Source organism: Natrix helvetica, assembly GCF_964273705.1.
Source record: "Natrix helvetica genome assembly, chromosome: 6".
NCBI lineage: Eukaryota > Metazoa > Chordata > Lepidosauria > Squamata > Natricidae > Natrix > Natrix helvetica.
This window is the reverse complement of record NC_138553.1, coordinates 74,135,095-74,159,142: the sequence shown is the minus strand read 5'-3', so window position 1 is coordinate 74,159,142 and position 24,048 is coordinate 74,135,095. Positions and strand designations below refer to the sequence as shown.

Genomic DNA, 24,048 nt, shown 5'->3' with positions numbered 1-24,048 from the left:
ATGATGTCCCTGTTTTCCAACAACAAAATAATATTCTATGACCCAGTGATGGTGAACCTTTTCGGCACTGAGGGGCCAAACTGGTATGAGTGTGCATGTCCATGCCCAGGAGTGCTGGAAACCCAAAGACCAGCTGGCTGGCTCACGCGTACCTGTTTTTGGCTGGTTTTGGCCATTTGGGGGCTGTTTGGGGGCCAAATAATGCCCTGAAAACAGCCTAAAAAACACCCCCCCAAATGGCCCGGAAAACAGCCTGGTTTTTGACCACTTTTTGGGGCTGCTTTTTGGCTGTTTGGGTGGGGTGGCATTTTCAGGTCGTTTTCCAACTATTTTCTGGCACTCCAGCACCAACGAAGACCAGATGGCAGGCATACATGTACGTGCTGGAAACCTGAAGAGCAGCTGGTGATGGTGCGTATGCCCGCAACGATGGCTCTGTGTGCCACCTCTGGCACACATGCCATAGGTTGGCCAGCATGGCTATAACCCTTTATTTCTTGAGAAAACTACATGCCCCTCAATTGCTTGAAATAGGTTGACCTCTGGGCCTAAGTTTCCCTTACTATAGATAGGCAGGCCCACCAATAGCTTCCAGTAGAAGTCATGGGTGGGAATGAGACTTACCAGGAATAGGATAACTGTTGTGGTCCAGCAGGATCCGGTTGAGCTGCTGATGGACTCAGATAGTGAGGGATCATTTGAGTATGCCTTGGATGATGTGGAGGACCCTGTGCAGGGTTCAGATTCAGAGCAGGGACCAGAGGGGCTGGTTGGCCACCAGGAGGTGCTTGAGGCATGGAGCAGTGGGGAGGATCAAAGGCACTTTGTCCCTGATGCTAGATTGAGAAGGGCTGAGAAACGGAAGCAGCAACTACGTAGGCAGACTCACAGAAGATGATTAAGCACAGGTGGTTGTGGATTGGCCCCTCCCAAGAGAGCTTATAGGTGAGGCGTTGGGAGGGGACATTTGCAGGAAACAACCGTTCAAATTAGCAGTGAAGAAAATCTATGTATTCTAGCTGTGTCTGCTCATTGGGACTATCTGGGTTGTTTTCTTGAACGTGAGTTGTCTGGGCCCTTAGCCAAAGGATTTGTTATCTCGGCAATTAAACAGTGGCAAACAGCCAAGCCTGTGTTCTGGTTTGTTCACAGGCGTGGGGAGGGGGGTCAGAACAGATAACTATCAAAGGTACTCTAAACCATCTGATGGCAGCCAAGAGCTGCTTTTCCTCTATTTCACTGCATCTTTTCATGCATCTAGGACACGGGCGTCAAACTGGCAGCCCACGGGCCAGGTACACCACACATGGGCCACACCCACCTCAGCTCTGCGAAAAGGGGGGAAACGTTGTGATACGTCACATGATGGCAATGGGACGTGGCAAGTTGAACACCCGTGGTCTAGGACAACTTGCCACAGCTAACTCGCTGAGGCCAGCTAACTCAGAGGACAATTTGCTATGGTCAACAATCTTCTCTTTGTTAAGCTAAACATACCTAGTTCTCTTAGCTGATCTTCATACAATTTAGCCTCCAGACCTTGATCATGTTTGAGCTGTGATTCGTTGCAGGAGACGATGCAGTCATTGGAATAGACAGCTTTTATGAGTTTTGCTTTATTTTTCTTTCATTCTTAATACACCAAAGCAGCTTTGGAGTGCAAGTGTATTCTTTAAAAAGTCAATTAAATTAAATTAAATAGTTGTAAGTGCACATCTATAATTGTTTATTGAAAAGCAAATGGTTTTTTTTGCTCTGTGTGATTATCTGCCTTAGTTCAAAGGGTATATAATGGTAATCAGAATTTAAAAAGGCAGTTTCCTAAACAGTTACCTGCAAAAGTATCCACCAAAATCAGTCTCTTCACTGTCTCATAGGGAAGCCATTAAAACAAACTAAATAATCTCTGTACACCAGAAGATAAATTGGAAACTGTCCCTTTGCTGACGTTCTTGTAACTTAGCATTTTCATGTAGTAAATTTTGTTTTAAAAGACTCTGGGAGAATGTTGCTCTGAACATTCAACTTCCACCTGAAGCAAATTGCAAAGTGTTCGAAATGGGAAAGATACAAAAATTGCACAATTGAGTAAAAAAAAAAAGGGATCCCCGCAGTGTACAGTTTACTCTCTCTAAGATGATCCCATCTGGATAACCGATTTCATTTGATTTGGGCTGTTGGAATCAATTCAGAAAACCAGTTGAATTCCACACCCCAGTTTAAAGCAATGCTTCTCAACCTCGGTAACTTTTAAGACTTGTGGATTTCAACTCCCACAATTCCCCATCCAGCATCAGGAATTCTGGGAGTTGAAGTTCCCATCTTTAAATTGCCAAGGTTAAGAAGGTAAAGGCTCCCTTCGCACATATGTGCTAGTCGTTCCCGACTCTAGGGGAGGTGTGAATTAATATGTAATATTCTATTAAGCATGCGCTTTGCTCACTGTTGTGACTCACTTACTTCTGAGTATCAGGGGCTTTTTCACAATTCATATTTCCCTTTTTTTATGGCTAGGCCAGTGTTGGCGAACCTTTTCTGCACCAAGTGCTAAAACGGGAGCGCATGCGTGCATGCTGGAAACCAGAAGAGGAGCTGCCCAGTGCGCATGTGCATGCCGGGAAAATGATCTTCCAATTTTCAGTGCACGCATGTTTTTCTGGTTTCTGGCATGCATGCACACACCATAAACAGCTGGCTGGCACACATGTGTATGCCATAAACTGGAAGATTCATCTTCCCAGTGTGCACATGCGCACCGGTGGCGACTGCTCTTCTGGTTTCCAGAGCTCCCGTGTGCTTGAAGACCAGCTGGCTGGCGCACCAGAACCTGGAAGAGCAAAGGGCATCAGCTCGTGTGCCCGGAGAGATGGCTCTTGGTGCCACTTGTGGCACACGTACCACAGATTTTCCCTTACTGGGCTAGGCTAACTATTTCCTCTTGCAGCTTAACTCTTTCCATTCCTCACACTGAAGCCTCTTCTGGTGGTTATGCTATGGGTCCTTGGAGTTGTGGGTACTTTCCTCTTAGTCTAATTATTTACTTCTGCAGTTAAGCTAGCTATTTCCTTTTGCAGCTTGGTACTTTCCGAAGACCCTTCACTCGTATTCTCCATCACTCTTTTGGCTTACAGTATCTATTGAAAAAAATATACTTGGCAATGCTGTCTTCTGGGAACTTCACAATACTGGTATTTGTGTGTGTGTGTGTGTGTGTGTCCCAGCTTAATGGCTTTTTTCAAACAAATATAAACTCAGTGACTGAAATGGGATGCTTGCATGATAAAGGACACATCAAAAAGCCTCTCATATTTCTGGTATCCGAAAAAGAAATGAGCCAAAAATAGAGAGAAATAACATGAGGTGGAAAAGAGAAATTTGGGGGAGAGATATCCAAATAATCTATAGAAAAAACGATAGAAAAAACTCAGAAGAAAAGATATAAGGCATACAAAAAGAAGAAAAAGAGAAAAGAAAATGTAGAAATAGGAGACTAATAGAATGATATGAGCTAGTAGAATGAAATGAAATATTGTAAACAGGGTAATAATATGCATTACATTAGGATGTGTATGAGCTAAATGTGCAAAGTAATTATGTTAAATGCTTATTATATTATATTAAATAATTATATAATTGTTGTATAAAAGATACATGTTGCTTATAGAACATAAATGGAAAGGAAATGACAACTTTGATTTACTTTTAAAGAGAAGGGGGAAATGATATTGTTTATATATGTAATAAAAAATGAAAACTTGGAAAATATTAGAGGAAAAGTAATACGGCCAAAACTGGAAAATATAAGGTAGTTTATGTGTTTGTGAAAATGTTAAAGGGGAAATCCAGACAACACTTGGTTCACAAAAGATTTCTTTTATTATGTAACCAAAATAAAATAAAAAACTTTTGGGGGGAAAAAATGCCTCTCATATTTCTTGTATCCAGGCCCAACCAATGCAAGTAAATAGTGCTAAATAGCCAAGGAAACATGACTTTATATAGCACATTATTCAACTATGGCCTTCACTTCTAACAGCTCTGTATGAATTGCCACTTTGGGTAGGACATTCAACGAACCTACAGAATAGTGTTTCTCAACCTTTGTAAAATTAAAATGTGTGGACAGTATGCTGGCTGAGGAATTATGAGACTTGGTGTCAAGATTGAATCGCTTGGCTACTTTCAAATCTTAATGCTTTCCAAGCTTGCTAATTAACCAGGGGGAGGGAAAGAGGAAATGGAATGTGGAGAATGTATGCAGAGTTTATGAGAGCATGGAAGCCATCAAGGTCACCGCTGCAGGTGCTTGAGAAAGAGATGGGCTGTTCCCATAACAAAAGAATGCCTCATAATTGGACAATGTGATCATCCAGGGATGGGGAGAAGGAGAAAGTATTGTTTAACTGGGCAAGCAATTGTTCAGGAAAACCAGAGCTGGTTTTGTTTCTTCAATACCAACATGGTGTTTCTCATAAAGTTTTACTTTAGGGGATTTAATTCTCCAGAGAGTGTTTCTTGTTTTGGGCAGTTGAACAGTTGAAGTCCATACATCTTAATGTTGCCAAGGTTGAGAAAGAAGTGTTATAGAAGATAAAACCTTCCAAAGCTTATGAATCTTGGTGGCCACTTGTGTCTTCCACCATAAAGACTCATCATGAAGGAGGAATGGGAGTGGAAAGTATTTTGCACTCACATTCTCGTTGTGGGTTTCCCTCGGACCTCTTGGGAACAATAGATAGGCCTCTGATCTGATCCATCTTTTTTATGTTTTTGTGTTCACAAGGGAGTTGCACTAGTCTCATACGTTCATTATTTGGTTATTGTGCATAACATCCTATTAAATTCTCTGGGGATGAAACATTTGTGGGAAATCTCTTTATTTGGCTCTTCCTCCTCTTTTGTGGAGATGAGATTCATAGAAACAGAACAAACATGAGGAACAACTGATCTTGCTGGAAATTATGGTTCAAAAAGCATTTGACCCGGCTTAGCAAAGTGTATTGCTCCACCACAGAAAAATATTTCAGTGACAGTTTTCTTCTTTCTTTCTTTTTTCTTTTCTTTTTGCATATTTCTTCTATAAAAAGCTGTTTTTCTCAGGCATCAGCTGCAAAGAATCCTTCCAATTAAATTTTAAGGGGAAAAGAAACATTTCGCTTTATTAGAAGGAAGCCGTCTACAGAGGAAAATATTGTGGCATTTTAACTGGATGAGAATTTTGATTTGTTCAAACTCTCTCCTTTCATCTCTTCCTCATTTCCCTTTCATCTCCTCACATACCCCCAGCCAACCTCAATAAAAGGGATTAGAGTGATATCTGAAGAGATTATTTGAAAGAATTACACACCGGATTAAGAAAGATCTCATTTGCAGTAGCATTAAAATAAAACTTGTGATTAAGAAGGGAGCCACATGTTTCTTTTTTAAAAAAATAATGAAACTGATGCTTGGTTCTGCACAAAGGCATCTGCTGGGTTTGGAGAATCAATCTATTTTATTTCATCCCCCATATTGTAGTTTGGGTTGGTTTTTTGTTTTTTTTTTACAAATATGGACACTCGTTGTAGACTCTAGCAGTTCTGCATTAGCCATGCCTTCTATACCTGCCTATCAGAGGTGGTATTCAGCAGGTTCTGACCAGCTCTGGAGAACTGGTAGTGGAAATTTTGATTACCATATTTTTCGGAGTATAAGACGCACCTTTTTCCCTCAAAAAAGAGGCTGAAACTCTCGGTGCGTCTTATACACTGAATAGAGCATTTTTTGCCTCCTGAAACCCCGCCCCTTCACCAAAATGGCCATGCATAGCCTTTAGGAGGCTTTCAGATAGCACTTAGGGGCTGGGGAGGGCAGAAAGTTTGCTCGATTCTCCCAGCCCCAGCCCCCAGGAGCATTCTATAAGCCTCCTAAAGGCTATCCATGCCCTTTTTTGACCAAAAAACAGGCCAGTTTTTGCAAAATTGGACCATTTTTTGCTTGTTTCTCTCCCCCCCCCCCCCGGAGCACTCTACAAGCCTCCTAAAGACTGTTCATGCCCTTTTTGGGGGAAAAAAACAGGCCCATTTTCGTGAAAAACAGGCAGTTTTTGGGAGGTTTGCAGAGTGCAAAAACTTTTTTTAAAAATTTGCCTCTTCAAAACCTTGGTGTGTCTTTTACTCCGGTGCATCTTATACTCCGAAAAATACAGTAGTTCAGAGAACCGGTAAATACCACCTCTGACTGGCCCTGCCCCATCTATTCTCTGCCTCCCTCCCTCTGAGGGGGCCATTCATTGTCCACCTGTAGCCTTACTCCCAAGTCAACCCCTGTTCTTTAGCTATTCCTTTCGTCTGGCAACTCTGCGCATGTGCATACTGGGAACAGGCTCCAGCTGTTCCTCTGCCTCACTAATGTCTGACTCTGAAGGCAGCTGATAACTGGCATACGATCCTGGCCTTCTCTCTGCCTCTGACACAGAGCCTTCATCAGAATCCTCCCCAGACTCCAGGACTGGCCCATGTTCCTCCCCAACTCACTGTCCTCGCTGTCCGAATCTGCTGGCGGGCCACAACAGTCAGACTAGCATTGAAATTTTCCGGGAACCTTTAAGTTGAAGACAAGATCACTTGTGAAGCCATGTTGCAAAATAAGAATTGCCTTGTCTTCTTAAAGGTGGTGTCAAATCACAGTCAAATCACAAGTCATGTCAAAAAGAGATCATGTATTTGCAGCCACCGTGTTGACTTTTTGACACACACACGTTCCTCTAAGGTGGATGCCTTGTTCTGATGTTCATCCACTTCATCCTCCCTCACACGAAAAGATGGAAATGCTACTTCAAAGAGGGAGGGTCTTCTCTTTCGAAGCCTTTCTTTGAAAAGGGCTCTTCAATTTATATCTAATTTAACATTAAACGATGACAGGAATGCCGTTCAGATTTGGAGAAGAGTTTTTCTTCTTTCTAAGGGTATTCAGCATTTTCCAGATTGCAACTATGCAGATCCTGCATATACGCAGTTTAGCACCTGCAAAATTTAATGTCAATCAGTGCCTTTTGGGTTCTCTTTCCTGTCATTTTCTGGATGTCATAGTATGTTGTGAAATCTAAGTGTTGCCCCTTTTCTATGATAAGGTTATTGTTGGGGGCCTTTCCCCAAATGATTGAGGTGATTTGATTTCTCCCCTCTTTTTCTAATCTGGTAAACACACCAGAAGGCAACTTGTTAAAAAAATGCAGTGAGCAGTGAAATCAATGTCACAAAATCCTCTCCTCATCTTGAATGCTAAAAGTTCCAGTACACGGGTCCTTGATTTACGACCACAACTGAGCCCAGAATTTATATTGCTAAGTGACAAATTTTGTTAAGTGAGCTTTGCCCCACTTTACGACTTTTCTTGTCGCATTGGGTAAATGAATCGATGCAGCTGTTAATTTAGTATAATGTGGTTCTTAAGTGAATCTGACCTCCCCATGATTTGCTTGTTGGAATCTCCCACCCCCCATCATTGCCAGGAAAGCAACAGATTTGCCCATGTAGGCAAGGGTTGAGCTCGACCTGATATACTGTATTTTTCGGAGTATAAGACCCACCAAGGTTTTGAAGAGGCAAAATTTTTTAAAAAGCTTTGCATTCTGCAAACCTCCCCAAAACAGCCCGTTTTTCGTGAAAACAAGCCTGGTGTTTTTTTCAAAAAGGGCATGAATAGCCTTTAGGAGCGTGAGTGCTCCTCGGGGCTGGGGAGGGCAAAAATGAGCAAAAAATTCTTCTGGGGTGGGGGTGGGGGGCTTCCCACAGTCTGTGTGTACCAGTGGTGAGTTCTGGATCCTATTCCAACCGTCGCTCACATGGACCCAGCATCGCTCACATGGACCCAGCGTCGCTCACATGGACGCGCGTGTACCTGCCTGTGACACCTCCGCAAGTCACTACAATGCTCCAGCTGCTCAGTGGAGCATTGCGCAGGTGCCGTACGCGCCATGCACATGCATGGAAATGACAAAGTCTTAAAGGACAGGTAAGGAGTCTGGGTGGGTGGGTGGGCCCTCCGGAGCACTGGAACAGTACCCAGTGCTCTGGGCAGGCTCTGGTATGCCCGTACTGGGGCATACCGCCTGCAATCCACCACTGGTGTGAAACCATAGAATTTTAACAACCGGTTCTCTTGAACCAGCCTGAACCGGCTGAATCCCACCACTGAACATGGACTACTGCACCATGATCTCTTAAAATAAAACAAAACACCATTGTTTTGTCTTTTGTACAATGCATGTCTTTCCCAGGAGAGAAAAGCTTATAGAAATGGAGCAGGTTTCCTTAAGAACAGCTGACCTGATCACTTTGCATACCCATAAAAAGCTCCGGTTTTTCCCTCCTCCGATTACACTGTGCTGAAATATATCTTTACTCGAGCTCCTCTGCAAGCCCCCTTCCTTTGCTCCCCAGCACTACCACCACTTCGAGTAACTCCTATTTTTCAGAAGTCGCAGTTTTGCCTAAGGTCTGCAGCAGTGGATGCTGCAAACGTCACTCGGTCAGTGGCCATGTTCAGATGTTTATCTAGCAAAAGCAGCTGTTTCTTTTTGAAAACAATCTGTGTCGTCTGGTTTTCCCAGGACAAGGCTGCGTCTTGGAGTCATTTTCCGGACATTGGGAAATCTGGTTAATTTTCTGGAAGACCTTCACCTGCGTCTCTGGACTTCCTGTCAGACAAAGTCAGCCATTTGCTCCTTAATTCAGTGCAGACGGTGATTATAATCATTGGCATCCTTCAGTCTCAAAAGATGCTGGTATATTGTGCTCTGCAAAGAGATAAAACTGGAGTGTCCTCTCCACCATGAGGTCTGGGTAGATTAATATGGAGGATAGACTGTTACCCAAGCAGCAGATCCCTCCTCTCCACGTCCCTGAAATAGTCTAATGAAACGGCAGAGCCGATACGATTGGTTCCAGCTGCATCGCAGGAGTTACCAGAACGTGGTTGTACACAGTCACGAACTTCTTCCGGGACTCTGGCTTTTGCCTCGAGGTTGACTCCTGAAGCCTTTTCCAGTAGTGGATGTAGCCACAAGGCAATGGAGGTTTGTAATCAGAGTTTCCCTTCTCCTAGAAGACGGTTCTGATGCTTTAATCTGCCATTGGGGCATAGAGCCCTCTTCCGCCTTCAAAACCATTGACCGTGATTATAATAAAATTATAATAAAACATAGCATCTTTTGTATGTCTTGCCTAATTGGAAATATATGTTTTGAAAGCAGTATCAGGTCAAAAAAAGTCAAGAGTTACACAATTGAAACCCTGGGTGTAAAATTTTAACACTTGAGAATCAACTTTTTCTCCAGTCCTTTTCAACCGAAGATGCAACTATACATGTTTGTGTATAACACAGTGACACTTTAATGAGACCAAGGCCCATCTTAGTCTAATATTTTTTTCTCAGCATGGCTGGCCAAGCCAGCTGTCTCTACAGCCCTCACACACTGTGTTTCCCCCACGACTGCAAACTGAGACCCATACAAAGTTAGGCAGCAAAAATAAGGTAAAGATAAAGGTTTCCCTTGCACATATGTGCTAGTTGTTCCCGACTCTAGGGGGCGATGCTCATCTCCATTTCAAAGCTGAAGAGTCAGCGCTGTCCGAAGATGTCTCCGTGGTCATGTGGCTGGCATGACTAAATACCGAAGGCACAAGGAACGCTGTTACCTTCCTACCAAAGGTGGTTCCTATTTTTCTACATGCTTTCGAACTGCTAGGTTGGTAGAAGCTGGGACAAGTAACAGGAGCTCACTCCTTTACACGGCACTAGGGATTCGAACTGCTGAACTGCGGACCTTTCTGATCCGCAGCCCCTTCTGTCAGCTCAGAATTGCATTGGCTTTTTAAACTGCTGTCACACACTATTGGCTCATATTTAAGTGATTGTCCACTAGGATTCCAAGAACCCTCTCGTAGTTACTGGCATTAAGCCAAGTTTCACCTAACACAGTGGGTATTTCTTTCCTAAGTTTAAAACCTTACTTTTATCTATGCTGAATTTCATTTTGTTAGATAGGGCCCAACGTTCAACTCTGTCAAGATCTCTTTGGATCTTCAGCTTGTCTTCTGGGGTGTTGGCTCTTCCTACCACCTTAGTGTCATCTGCAAATTTGATGTGTTCCCCTTCAATTCCCTCACTGAGATCATTTATTCCTATTACTCTGGGATGGGACAAGCTCTTCTGCCAAATTCAGAGTAATTGCTTAAACTGCAGCATTCAAAATTGACAGCATGTGGAGCAGGGGTGTCAAATTCAAGGCCCAGTGGGTGTTTAGATCTGGCCCACGAGGCTACCCTGGAAACAGTGAAGGACTGGCTCATGGTGCCTCTGCCAGTGAAAATTGAGCTTATTTCCACTGGCTGAGGGTTGCAGGAGGCTGTCACAACAGAAAATGAAACTTGCAGGAGGCTGTCACAGCCTAAAACGGAGCTCGGTAGCCCGTCTTCACTGGCAGAGCACTCGGGCAGCCACAGGCACCCCTCACACAAGTGACATCAAGCTGGCCATGCCCACCCTGGCCCCTCAAGGGTAAACATAACCCTGATGTAGCCCTCAATGACATCTAGTTTGACACCCATGATGTAGAGCAAGTCTACTAATTATGATTTCAGAGAAGTTCCATGCAAATCACTCATGGCCCTGCCTTCTCCTGTTCACTGGCCTGTAACTAAAAGTTTTAGTTAAGTTTTACATATTTCAGCAAAGAAAATTACAAGAATTATACTGCGCTACATACAGCATCCTAGAGTATCAATCTGGGCTTTTGCTACCCGAACACACTCAAACCAATGAATGGACATGAACCAGTAACTTCTTTTGGCAGAAGCTTTTGGAGGCTAAAACCCATTCTATCAACTGCTGGCAGTGTTAGCCTGTATGTAAAAAGGCAGCTATGAAAACGGCAATGTCCACACAATTAGGAAAGCAGCTGAAAATAGAACTGCCATCACTATAATACAACTGGATTTCACAATCTATTTATTTATTTTGCAATATTTATATAGCCGCCTACTCACTCATGGTGACTCTAGGCAGCTGTCAACTGTCCCAGTGCAGTAAACAACAAGAATATAACTTTACTGAAAAGCCATATGGGTACAGAAGTAGAAAAACCAGTTCCGACATTTTCGCGTGCAAACACTATAGGAAAACGTTTCTTGCCTTGGATGTTCCCAGTTTGTGACCTTGGGATTTGAGTCTCTCTCATGCCTCCAGGTGGCATTCTTGCATTCCAAAGTTCCTTCCCAAACCTTTTTTACATTCCAATGCTCTCCCTCCCCTTTCCCATTGCCGATCGAGAGCAGGATTGCTACTGAGTCAACCATGACAGAAAATAAAAACACAATATAGAAGAAATAAAAAGCATTAAAAAAATAATAGTAAAATAATATTTAAATAATAATCCTTCCATCCCCACCCCTCAGAGACAATGCACACTCAAATCAGCCATTTAATGGACTCCATCCCACTCTGGGTTCCCCAGGGCTGCTTACAAAACAACAACTTCAGGGCCAGTCTAAGTGGGGGCCAGTCTAATTTCTGCAGGGATGATGTTCCAAAGGGAAGGAGCCACCACGTAGAAGGCCCTTCTTCGGGGTCCCGCCAGATGTACCTTTTTAAGGGATGGGACTTGCAACATTCCTTGCCTCCCAGCTCTAATGGGTTGGATAGATGTGACTGCCAAGAGACAGTCCTTCAGATAACCCGCTCCCAAGCCATAAAATGCTTTAAAGGGGACAACTACCATGTTTCCCCCCAAAATAAGGCACGGTCTTATTTTCTTTTGATCCCCAAAATAAGACCTCGGCCTTATTTTCAGGGAGGTCTTATTATGTTTGAGGTGCAGGAGGCGGCAAGTGTGGTCACCTCATGGATGCTGCTGTGTTGCAATATTTTCAGGGGAGGGCTTATTTTAGCACATGCACTCAAAAGCCTGATTGGGCTTATTATCCGGGGAGGTCTTATTTTCAGGGAAACAGGGTAGCATCTTGAATTGAACTGGGAAGTAAATTCCTATTTTTCTACTTGCATTTGTACATGCTTTCGAACTGCTAGACTGGCAGAAGCTGGGACAAGTAACAGGAGCTCACTCTGTTACGTGGCGCTAGGGATTCGGACTGCCGAATTCCCGACCTTTCTGATCGACAAGCTCAGCGAATAAAAGGACCTGTGGCAGCTCCACATAATGCTGTGGAATATTTACTACTTCCAAAATACTCTTTGTATCTTTGCAAACCAAGGTTGTAAACAAGGTTGGCATCTATTGCCATCTGCCCTATAGCTTTCTGTCTTAAAATGGAATCAACAGTCTCTCTCTTTCCCACCCCTCTCTCTCCCTCTCTCTTTCTCCTCTTCCCCTCTCTGTCTCTCTCTGTCTCTATCTCTGTCTCTCCACCCCCCTCTCTCTCCCTCTCTCTCTCCCTCCAGAATAAAACTATTCTCACCCACTCTACCCACCCCCCAATGCCTGAGAGAAGCTTTCTGCAATTTCTTTCCATTTCATTTTAGATTAACCTCTAAATGGCAGTGCTGATACCGGCAAACAACTGCTTGCGTCATTCTTTTCCTAGGAGATGCTATTCCGAGGAAGTGTCTTTAACATATTTTCAGCACAAATTGTATTTGCGCTTTGCTAGGCTTGCCTAGAGCACTAATTGAGGCCTGTTTGAATGTACAGTAACACAAAACAAAACAAAAAATCAGAAATGGATATATATTTTTAGACAAGTCAATGCAAAGGAGCATGGTGTAAACTGCTCCTCCCTAACATTAAAACTGTTCTTTTCCTAACTTCTAAAAGGAAGGCTAACAATCTTTCAGAAGCCTTTACTGAGTTGAGGAACAAAAGCTTTTCAAGAGCCTGATTTCCCATCCTGTCATTTCTAATCCAAATGCAGAGAACCCTGGATACAGTATATTCTCTATTTCTGCTGTTTTATGGCGAGGCTCAGGGATGCAGTGGCTCAGTGGCTAAGACCCTGAGCTTGTCAATCAGAAAGGTTGGCGGTTCAGCAGTTCGAATCCCTACCACCGCGTAACAGAGTGAGCTCCTGTTACTTGCCCCAGCTTCTGCCAACCTAGCAGTTCAAAACCACGTAAAAATGCAAGTAGAAAAATAGGAAGCACCTTTGGTAGGAAGATAACAGCATTCCTTGTACCTTCGGTGTTTAGTCATGCCATCCACATGACCAGGGAGATGTCTTCAGACAGTGCTGGCTCTTCGGCTTTGAAACGGAGATGAGTACCGCCCCCTAGAGTCAGGAACGACTAGCACATATGTGTGAGGGGAACCTTTACCTTTACCCTATTGAGCCTTGCCATAAGGTAAACTAAAGGTAAAACTAAAATCCCAATTAACTACTTGTTCTCATTAATTGTCCTCTGCAACATTGTAGATTAAGTGGCAGATAACAGATGCTTCGATTATAATCCACAGTACAGGTAGTCCTCAATTTACGACCACAATTGAGGCCAAAATTAATTTTGTTAAGTGAGAAATTTGTTAACTGAGTTTTACCCCACGTTACGACTTTTCTTGCCACATTTGTTAAGTGAATCATTGCAGTTGCTAAATTCGTAATATGATTAAGTGAATCTGGTTTCCCCATTGCGTTTGTTTGTCAGAAGGTCGCAAGAGGGGAACCTGTAACCATCACAAGTGTGAGTCAGTTATCAAGCATCTGAATGTAAACCACACGACCATGGGGATGCTACAACGGTCATAAGTGTGAAAAACGTTCATAAGTCACTTTTTTCAGTGTCATTGTAACTTCGAACGGCGTTGTAAGTCAAGGACCACCTGTATTGTCAAAAGCACAATTTATGTTAAATGGGAAGACTTAAAAGCATTCTACCGATAGTTGTGTGATTGCTGCGTGGTCTCCATTCCCCCAGCTTGCATTACTTTCTGCTTGAAAGAGCTCTGCGCCATATTAATTTCTTGGTTTAGAAAATCTATGTTCTGAAACAAGTAACACTGGAGGCTTACAAACAACACACACCAGAAAACATATTATAAAAACCAACGTAAAACTAAACCAAAAATTACAATTTAAAAGATACCCGAAGTACAGTAACAGAAGACATTTGTCGCGGAGGCGCAGTGGTTAGAGTGCGGTACTGCAGGCTACTTCTGCTGACCACCGGCTGCCAGCAGTTTGGCAAATCGAATCTCACCAGGCTCAAGGTTGACTCAGCCTTCCATCCTTCCGAGGTGGGTAAAATGAGGACCCAGGTTATTGAGGGAGAAATAGACTGACTCTGTAAACTGCTTAGAGAGGGCTGTAAAGCACTGTGAAGCGGTATATAAGTCTAAGTGCTATTGCTATTGCTAACTCAAACCTTCAGATTTACTTATAGCACTTTAAAAAATAGCTAATATAAATAGCTAATACAATTGCTATATATGTATACTTTTTTTCTTTCAAAAAAGGAGGATATATGTAGCACTGGAAAGCGGTCTATAAGTCTAAGTGCTATTACTATTGCTATTGCTATCTATCTTTCATGAGCCGTGGTGGTGCAGTGGTTAGAATGCAGTACTGCAGGCTACTTCTGCTGACTGCCGGCTACTAGCCGCTCAGCAATTTGATTCTGACTAATTCGAGGTTGAACTCAGCCTTCCATCCTTCCGAGGTCAGTAAAATGAGGACCCAGTTTGTCTGGGGCAATATGTTGACTCTGTAAACCGATTAGAGAGGGCTGGAAATCACTTTAGCAGAGTAAGGAAGATGCTCAGAGATGATTCACACCCTGGTCAGTGTCTCTTTGCACTTCTACCATCAGGAAGAAGGCATCAAAGTGTAGCCAGCCGAACAAACAGGTTTAGAGACAGTTTCTATCCTTGGACTGTGAGACTTTTAAATACGACCACAATCACTCCATGCACATGCGAGTTGTTTTTTTCTTTTTCTGTTTCTGTTATAATTTTGCACCAGTGAGGTTAAAACCAATTTCTTTGGTTTTTATATACACACACACACACACACACACACACACACACACACACACACACTTTTTTCTTTCAAAAAAAAAGGAGGGTATATGTTAAAACTAAAAAATTATAAATACCATCAACATAAAATGGAGCTTGCTCAGAAGCTGAAATACATCAAATAAATGAGATGAAGAGCGTCAAGTAGAGGAGAGAGGTGAAGGGAAGAAGAGGGGGATAGGAGAGAGGACAGGTAAGAGAAGGAGAGAAAGAAGGAGTAGAAAGGGGAGAGAGGAGGAGAGCGGAAGGGGAAGTAGAGAAGAGATAGGTGACAGAGGGAAGAAAGGAGGTAGGGAGGAGGAGGAGAGAGGGAGAAGAAAGTGATGGTTGGGTACAAATATGGTGTATGGAGAGCAGAAGAGCCAATCATTGTTTTGGGGAGGTTGATGGTAAGATGAATTGATGTAAATATTTAATAATATTTAAAAAATGTTGGTCATGTAACAGTAAACATGTGGTTATTTGTTATAAAAATGAAAAAATAAAAAACTTTAATAAAAAATAGCTAATATCACTGCCTTTTTTCCTGTAATTGATCAAAATCCAGTGGAGAGGAAGCATGCATGCATGTGTTCCCTTTTGACTGAGAAATCCCAATTTTCCAGGGGTTTATGAAAGAACCACAATGCACAGGACAAGCTCCATACCCAGTAATTAAAAATACCCCAGATGTCTTCTCTACCTGTCTACATATTTCTCCCATTCTTCTCACCACAGGGTGTGTATATGACTTTCAAAAGTTGTGGGTTTTCTGCACTCTTCATTATATTAAACTGTTAATTTATACCCATAATGAATCCTGAAGTTATGCTTTTTCTTTACATGTACACACAGCCAGGGGAAGCAGCTTAATGAATTTACTATAGGGATCCAACAACATGAAATTAAATGTGGAGAAAAGCAGGGTTTTATACCTAGGCAGGAAAAAACTAAAGGTACAAGAACAGATTAGGTGAAACCTGGCTTAAAAACAGTAACTATGAGAGGGATCTTTGGAGTCCTAGTAGAAGATCATTTAAACATGAGCCAGCAGTGTGGCAGCAGCAGTCAAAAAAAAAGCTAATACTTGGTTTGTAGAGGCATAGAGTTGGGATTGTATGAAGTGTTAGTACCACTTTATAAAAACTATGATAGGTCTACACTTGGAATACTGAGTACAGTTTTGTTCACCACATTCCAAAAAAATACGTTGAGACTCTGGAAAGAGTGCAGAGAAGAGCAACTAAGATGATTAAAAGCCTGCAGTCAAAAACATATGAAAAATGTTTGCAGGAATTGGGTATGAGTAGTCTAGAGAAAAGGACTAGGGATGATATGATAGCACTATTCTAGTATTTGAGGGGCTGCCACAGAGAATAAGGGGTCAACTTATTTTCCAAAGCACCAGAAGGCAGGACAAGAAACAATGCATGGAAACAAATCAAGGAGAGAAGCAACCTGGAATTAAGGAGAAACTTTCTAACAGTGAGGACAATTAACCAGTGGAACAGCTTGCCACCAGAAGTTGTGGGTGCTCCATCACTAAAAGTTTTTAAGAAAAGACTGGATAGCCACTTGTCTGAAATGATGTAGGATCTCCTGCTTGAGCTGGGTGTTGGGCTCCAAGCCCCCTTCCAGCTCTGTTCTGATTGATTGATTGTATTTTCAATGCTTTCACTAAATAATCATATCACTTTGCAGCATCCTCATTTCACAACAGATTACAAACTGAATTTATCTAAAATACTAAGGTAATGTGGGGTTGACTAGTTTGTAATTCTGTATGTCTTGGGTATACAATCACTACTAGACAACCAATAGCTTGGCATCCTTTCAGTCTAATCGGCTACCTGGCTGTGGGATTTGAGAAATGTAAACACTGCTGTGTAACTACTACCAGGATCAGAGTTTTAATAAGCTCCAAGTCTCGTCCTTTCTTCTAAGCACCAAAGAGTCTCCCATGTTTCATATGTATGAATATGGATAGACTCTTCAGAGTTTACGATTTCTGGAGTAGGGATCCCCAAATGGCAGATATTCCACACAGAACTGTTAAAGACAGGGATAGGGATTTCTAGTTGAAATCTGCAGGATGGAGATTTTGGTGTTGGGACCAAAGATCCATCTTTAGGTAAAAGATAAAGGTTTCCCTCGCAAATATGTGCTAGTTGTTCCCGAAACTAGGGGGCGGTGCTCATCTCTGTTTCAAAGCCAAAGAGCCAGCGCTGTCCGAAGAAGTCTCTGTGGTCAGGTGGCCGGCATGACTAAACACCGAAGGCGCAAGGAATGCTGTTACCTTCCCACCAAAGGTGGTTCCTATTTTTCTACTTGCATTTTTTACATGCTTTCAAACTGCTAGGTTGGCAGAAGCTGGGACAAGTAATGGGAGCTCACTCTGCTGCTAGGGATTCGAACCGCCGAACTGCCTACCTTTCTGATCGACAAGCTCAGCGTCTTAGCCACTGAGCCACCACGTCCCTTATCCATCTCTATGTGCAGGTATAAAGGGGGCGGGGTTTTGACTGTAGTCTCTATGCACCATCTTGCAAATTTTGACAGTGCTGCCTCCATAAACACAGTGTAAAACTGACTGTACAGGCTGAGTAAGCACAGTGCCATTGTGCCACCGTTTCAAAAAGGAAAAATAAGCATCTTTCGGGGATTCTTTAATTTCCTGCCCCGAAGGGTGAGGGCTGACCTTCACGGCCAATTCTAAGGATTTCAGCTTAGTACAAACACAGCCAAAGGCTTGTTGTGGAAATAAAATTAAGGTTCTAGGCTGCCTTGAGTAATAAATGAATGGAAAGAAAAGCAGCGAACTGGGCGTTTAGAAAGATAGTCACGTAAGAATTTCTCCATGGGATTTGCTTTTAGAAGGCATCACTGCTTCTTAAAGATCTCCAATGGAAGTCAAGCTGGAATGCTGGTTAGAATTCTCCAAAGAGTAATTGTTTAAAAAAAAACAAGCAGTGACCATTTAGAAGGCAAAGGAGAAGGACAATAATCACTCTCTCATGACCATTTTTAATGATTATTACATTTAGAAGTTAATATTTTACATCAAAGAATTCGAGCTGCCAGCCAGTTTTGGCAGATATCATGTTGTTTCTTGGTCAAATGTAATCATAATGTAATCACTTTTACACACTCCAATATGGCATTTAATATATGCTAGCTGGATCCCCGTGCTTCGCGATGAAACTATATGATCGGGTTATGCAGAAGAAATTTGGTTCACAATCCATTGGCTCAGTGGTGGTCGGTGATTGAAACACATAAGGGAATATCGCTCCCGCCGCCTTGAGTCCAGAAACAGTTCCATAGGTGGAAGGCGTAGACATTTTGGTGAGGCTGCTGCGGTGGCCTAAAGGTGGAGCTCTTGCCTCACAATCGGGAGGTTGAGTTCCATCTTAGGTAGAAGCAGATGTAGGGTCTCCTGCTTGGGTAGGGGGTTGGACTAGATGACCTGCAAGGTCCCTTCCAACTCTGTTAGTTACTTCAAGTAGGTACCAAAAGGTACTGTAATACTGTAGTACTGTAAGGAGCCCCAGACTGCCCCTGAGTGAAGGAGTGGAACATCTGCCACTTTGAACTGAGGTAAATGGAATGTGAGGCAACTGGCAGTTGGAACAGAGTTCTTTTCAGGTGGGGAGGGGGATTAGAATGTCTAACTTCTTAGCATCATAGCGTGATAATTACTGTATAAGAATTACTAATGATCTGATGGTCCTTTCTTAGCGAACACCTAGAAGCCAAGAGGGACAGATGTGCAGAATTTTCAAGTTTGTAGGCTTTAAAGTTCTGGAGATTTCTTGATGGTATTTGGGATAGATAGATAGATAGATAGATAGATAGATAGATAGATAGATAGATAGATAGATAGATAGATAGATAGATAGATAGATAGATAGATAGATAGATAGATAGATAGATAGAAGAGAGAGAGAGAGAGAGAGAGAGAGAGAGAGAGAGAGAGAGAGAGAGAGAGAGAGAGAGAGAGAGAGAGAGATGATAGATGATTGATATAGATGATTGATAGATGATATAGATAGATAGATAGATAGATAGATAGATAGATAGATAGATAGATGATAGATAGATAGAAGATGGATAGATGATAGATGATTGATATAGATGATTGATAAATGATTGATAGATGATATAGATATAGATATAGATATGGATGGATGGATGGATGGATAGATAGATAGATAGATAGATAGATAGATAGATAGATAGATGAGAGAGAGAGAGAGAGAGAGAAGATAGATAGATAGATAGATAGATAGATAGATAGATAGATAGATAGATAGATAGATGATAGATGAGTGATATAGATGATTGATAGATGATATAGATATAGATATAGATATGGATGGATGGATGGATGGATGGATGGATAGATGATAGATAGATAGATAGATAGATAGATAGATAGATAGATAGATATGCAAAGAATAGGGTTGGATGGGCTCTGTGAGAGCAGGCACGTGTATATATGTTTGTGGAACCAATGTAGAAGAATCCGGGTGCAGCCTAACCCTAAAAGCCCTTGAAAAGAAACGCGCTGATAGAAAAAGGCAAATTGGGAGTTCAAGGGCTTTTCCCAATCCTTTAATCCTCACCAAACGTTCCCCTCCTACGGATCTCAAGCTTGCAACAGAGCTTGCACAAAACTGTCGTTAACTAAACTCGGACGGGCCACCGAGCGGGCACCCCGAGTCTCAAGCGTGCCGAGGGTTTTCAAAGCCGCAGTCGAGACCACAATCCCCGGGATTAAGAGTTCCCTGCAAACCGCATGGCCTCCTACGGAGCGGAGACGGGAGCCAGCCTTGCGTTGAACCGTCTCTTTTCGGCCGCAGGATTGACCGGGCTGCTCTGCCGTTCAGATTAAAGCGGATCCATCCCCCGCGCCTGGAGCCAAGGAGGGGGGGGGAGGCGGGGAAGAGGCCGGCGGCACTTTGCTTGGGAGCGAGCACATCTGGCACCGCATCTGGCACCCAGAGGAAGCCGGGTAGGGCTTTTCCGCCGGCTAACCGCCAACCCACTCGGGAGTTCAAGAGGGTTTCCCTCTCCGGCGCAGCCCGCCGCTTCGGAAAGTAAGTCCCGCTGAGGTCCGATTCCCCAGAGTTGACGGGAGGGGAATAACAAGAGTCGGAAGGGATCTTAGAGGTCATCTAGCCCAACCCCCCTGCTCAAGCCTACACCATTTCTGACAAGTGGCCGTCCAAGGGTCTTCTGGAAAGCCTCCGGGGGAGGTGGGGTGATGGGGCACCCACAACTTCCGAAGGCAAGCCGTTCCATTGGGTCGAGGTCGGGAAATTTCTCCTCGTTGAATCTGCCACTGGATTAGTTTCCATCCATTGTCCTCTTCGCAAGAGGGGCGGCGGGGGGGGGGAGGGCTGGACCGAGCGCCCCTCTCCGCCGCCGGCTTAACCTCTTTCGAGGCGGCGGCGTAGACCGCAGGCTTCCTCCGGCTGCCGCGCCGCTCCTCCTCCTCCTCCTCCTCTTTCTCTCCACCCCCTCCGGCTCGCTCGGGCGCGAAGGGAGGGGCAGGGGGTGTCGTTCTGCCCGCGCGGGGAGGCGCCCCCGATCCGCCCTCGGCAAAGAGCTGGGCTGAAAAAAAGCAGGCGGGCTCGGGCGAAGTCAGTCGCGCTTCCTTCGCCGGCGGGGATGTCGCGGCTCGCTGGCTCCAGCGCTTCCCGCCGGGGGACCAGGTTGCCGTTCAGGTGGGTGAGCCGCCTCCGCGGGTCCCCCCCCCTTCTCACCTCCCTTCTCCCCTCCGCCGCCTCTCAGCTGCCCCTTCCTCCTCCTCCTCCCCTCCCTCCCTCCGCCGGGCGGGGCTTCTGGCGCGCGCTGAGTTAGGGAGGACGCCCCCCCCTCACCTCCCGCCATCTCGCGGTTTGGGGCTGCTTGCTTTCGGGGGGGGGGGAGGTACGCCGTCTTCCCCCCCTTTCGAGGGTGAGGAAAGACGGGCCTCTACGTCCCGCCGCTCCCTCGGGCGAAGAAAGACCAGCGGGGAAAGGGCGGCTTCCCAGAGCCATCCTTTCTCTCTCTCTCTCTCTCCCCCCCCCACCCTTCTCGGCTTAGTCTACCTCGCAGGGGTGTTGTGCGTGCCTGTGTGTGTGAGGGAGGGAGGAGGGAAATCACGCCGCGAGAGGGGGATGGAGTCCCTCCCGAGAGAACCTTTATTGTAAAAATAAATAAATAAATAAATAAATAAACCCAAGGAGCGCCTTTCGTTCGCGAAGGGAGCAACATCTTCCAAAGTCTCCGCTTGGAACCGTCCCTCAACATTTGCCCCAGGTTTCACGCCTCAGTTTTGCGCTTCGGACTCTTTCCCCGCTCTTGGAACCCCCCCCCCTTTTTTTTTGGTCTCTTCCCTCTCGAGAGGCGCTCTCCCCCCACACCTGAGGAAGTCTCGCCCTGCCCGCAGACGCCTCGGGAATCGGCGGGACGGGGCTGCGAGGGAGGGAGGGGCAGCGCCGGGCGAGGGGAAAGGCGGAGAGGGGGGAGATTTTCTTCAAGGGCTCCCAGGCGCTGCCTGCTTTTTCTTCTGCCCCGCCCCGATTCCGCGGCTCGCGTTCAGAGCGGCTCCATTTGGGAAGAGGCTCCCCGGGCAGGCGGCTGCCGAGCCTGCATGGAAACTCCCCCCCCCCATCCCACCCCACCCCGCCGTGGTAACCGGAGCCCCGCGCCTCGAGAGACAGGAGAGTTGAAAGCAGTTTCGCGGAGCCTCCCCTGGCTCTCCCGTTGCCTGCGGGGAAAGTTGGGGCGGGGATCCCCCCCACCCCCGCTAGAGTAGACTAAAGGCTGGTTAGAAGGTGAATCGGGCTATGGGTGCCGCTTAGCGTCGACCCCTGTCATTACAGGTAGTCCTCGACTTACAGCAGTTCGTTCAGTGACCGTTCGAAGTTACAACGGCACTGAGAAAAAATGACTTGGGACCATGTTTTGTAGGAGACCAGTTGCAGCATCCCCCTGGTCACGTGATTTACATTTGGCTCAGTGGTGAAATTCAATTTTTTTTACTACCAGTTCTGTGGGCGTGGCTTGGTGGGCGTGGCAGGGGAAGGATACTGCAAAATCCCCATTCTCTCCCCACTCCTGGGGGAAGGATGCTGCAAAATCCCCATTCCCTTCCCACTCCTGGGGGAAAGATGCTGCAAAATCCCCATTCCCTCCCCACTCCTGGGGGAAGGATGCTGCAAAATCCCCATTCCCTCCCCACTCCTGGGGGAAGGATGCTGCAAAATCCCCATTCCCTTCCCACTCCTGGGGGAAGGATGCTGCAAAATCCCCATTCCCTCCCCACTCCTGGGGGAAGGATGCTGCAAAATCCCCATTCCCTCCGCACTCCTGGGGGAAGGATGCTGCAAAATCCCCATTCCCTCCCCACTCCTGGGGGAAGGATGCTGCAAAATCCCCATTCCCTTCCCACTCCTGGGGGAAGGATGCTGCAAAATCCCCATTCCCTCCCCACTCCTGGGGGAAGGATGCTGCAAAATCCCCATTCCCTCCCCACTCCTGGGGGAAGGATGCTGCAAAATCCCCATTCCCTCCTCACTCCTGGGGGAAGGACGCTGCAAAATCCCCATTCTGGGGCCAGCCAGAGGTGGTATTTGCCGGTTCTCCAAGCTACTCAAACTTTCCACTACCAGTTCTCCAGAACCTGCTGAATTTCACCCCGATTCAGATGCTTGACAGGTGGCTTGCATTTATGATGGTTGTGGTGTCCCGGAGTCATGCGATCCTTTATTGAACCTTCTGACAAGCAAAGTCCATGGGGAAGCCAAATTTGCTTAACCACCGTGTTACTAATTTAAGAACGGCAGTGATTCGCGTACTGGATGTGGCAAGAAAAATCGTAAAACGGAGCAAACTCACTTCACAGAGTTCTCCCTTTAACATAAATTTTGGCCTCAATTGTGGTTTTAAGGTGAGGACTACATGTCATTCAATGGGTGTTTGTGTTGAAAACACCTATTTCATAGCCAGTTAGTGGCTCCAGGTGACTTAAAAAAATTAGGACTTTGGTACAGGTAGTCCTCAGCTTATATGGCCCCAGTGGAGTCTGAAATTTATGTTGCTAAGTGAAAATTCGTTAAGTCCGTTTTTACAACTTTTCTTGCCCCAGTTGTTAAGTGAATCATTTATGAAATTAGTAATATGGCTGTTAAGTGGAACTGGATTCCTCAATTGACTTTCAAAGTTTCAAAAGAAGATCAGGTGATCCCGGGACATTGCAACAATCATCAATATAAACCAATTGCCAAGCATCTGAATTTTGATCATGTGACTATAGGGATGTTGCAATGATCACAAGTGTGAAAAACAATCATAACTCACTTTTTTCAGGTCATTAAATGAAGGGTTGTAAGTCAAGGGCTACCTGTAGTTCACTTAAGCTCACGCGGTTTAGTCTGAAAAGGTGTGACCAGATGGCCTGGGACTCCGGTACACAATACAGTATTTCTACAACAGGTACCTTTACAAAGTTGTCAACGCGAAAATAACATTATAGCCAAATAACAGAGTTGGAAGGGACTTTGGAGGTCTTCTACTCCAACCTCCAGCTCAAGTAGGAGGCCTGTACTATTCAGGACATATGGGTGTCCAATCTCTTTTTTTGAAAACCTCCAGGGATGGAGTACCCACAACTTCTAGAAGTAAGATGTTCCAACTGATTAATTATCACAGTCAGGAAATGTTTCCTTAGTTCTAGATTGGATCTTTCCTTGATATGTTTCCATCCCTTAACTTCTTGCCCTGCCCAACTTTTCTCAACCTTGGCAACTTGAAGATGGGTAGACTTCAACTCTCAGAATTCCCCAGCCAGGAATGGGGAAGAGAAGTTGTAACTAGCACCCTCTATATTTGTGTGTGTGTGTGTGTGTGTGTGTGTGAGAGAGAGAGAGAGAGAGAGAGAGAGAGAGAGAGAGAGAGAGAGAGAGAGAGAGAGAGAGAGAGAGAGAGAGAGAGAGAGAGAGAGAGAGAGAGAGAATGAATGTGTATATTATATACCATCGGGGATTTTGGCAGCAGTTTTTTTCTGGAGGTTG

At 44.8% G+C, this 24,048-nt stretch overlaps 1 protein-coding gene across 3 annotated transcripts in view; it reads left to right on the top strand.

Annotated features, from left to right (window-relative positions):
- Window positions 1–20,584: 20,584 nt before the first annotated feature.
- Window positions 20,585–24,048, top strand: part of SHISAL1 (shisa like 1) — a 104,408-nt gene continuing 100,944 nt past the window's right edge. For all 3 annotated transcript variants that reach the window (XR_014175731.1, XM_081957499.1, XM_081957498.1), the window contains exon 1: window positions 20,585–20,715. The gene's annotated coding sequence lies outside the window, so the exon portion shown is untranslated. The remainder of the gene's footprint in view (window positions 20,716–24,048) is intronic.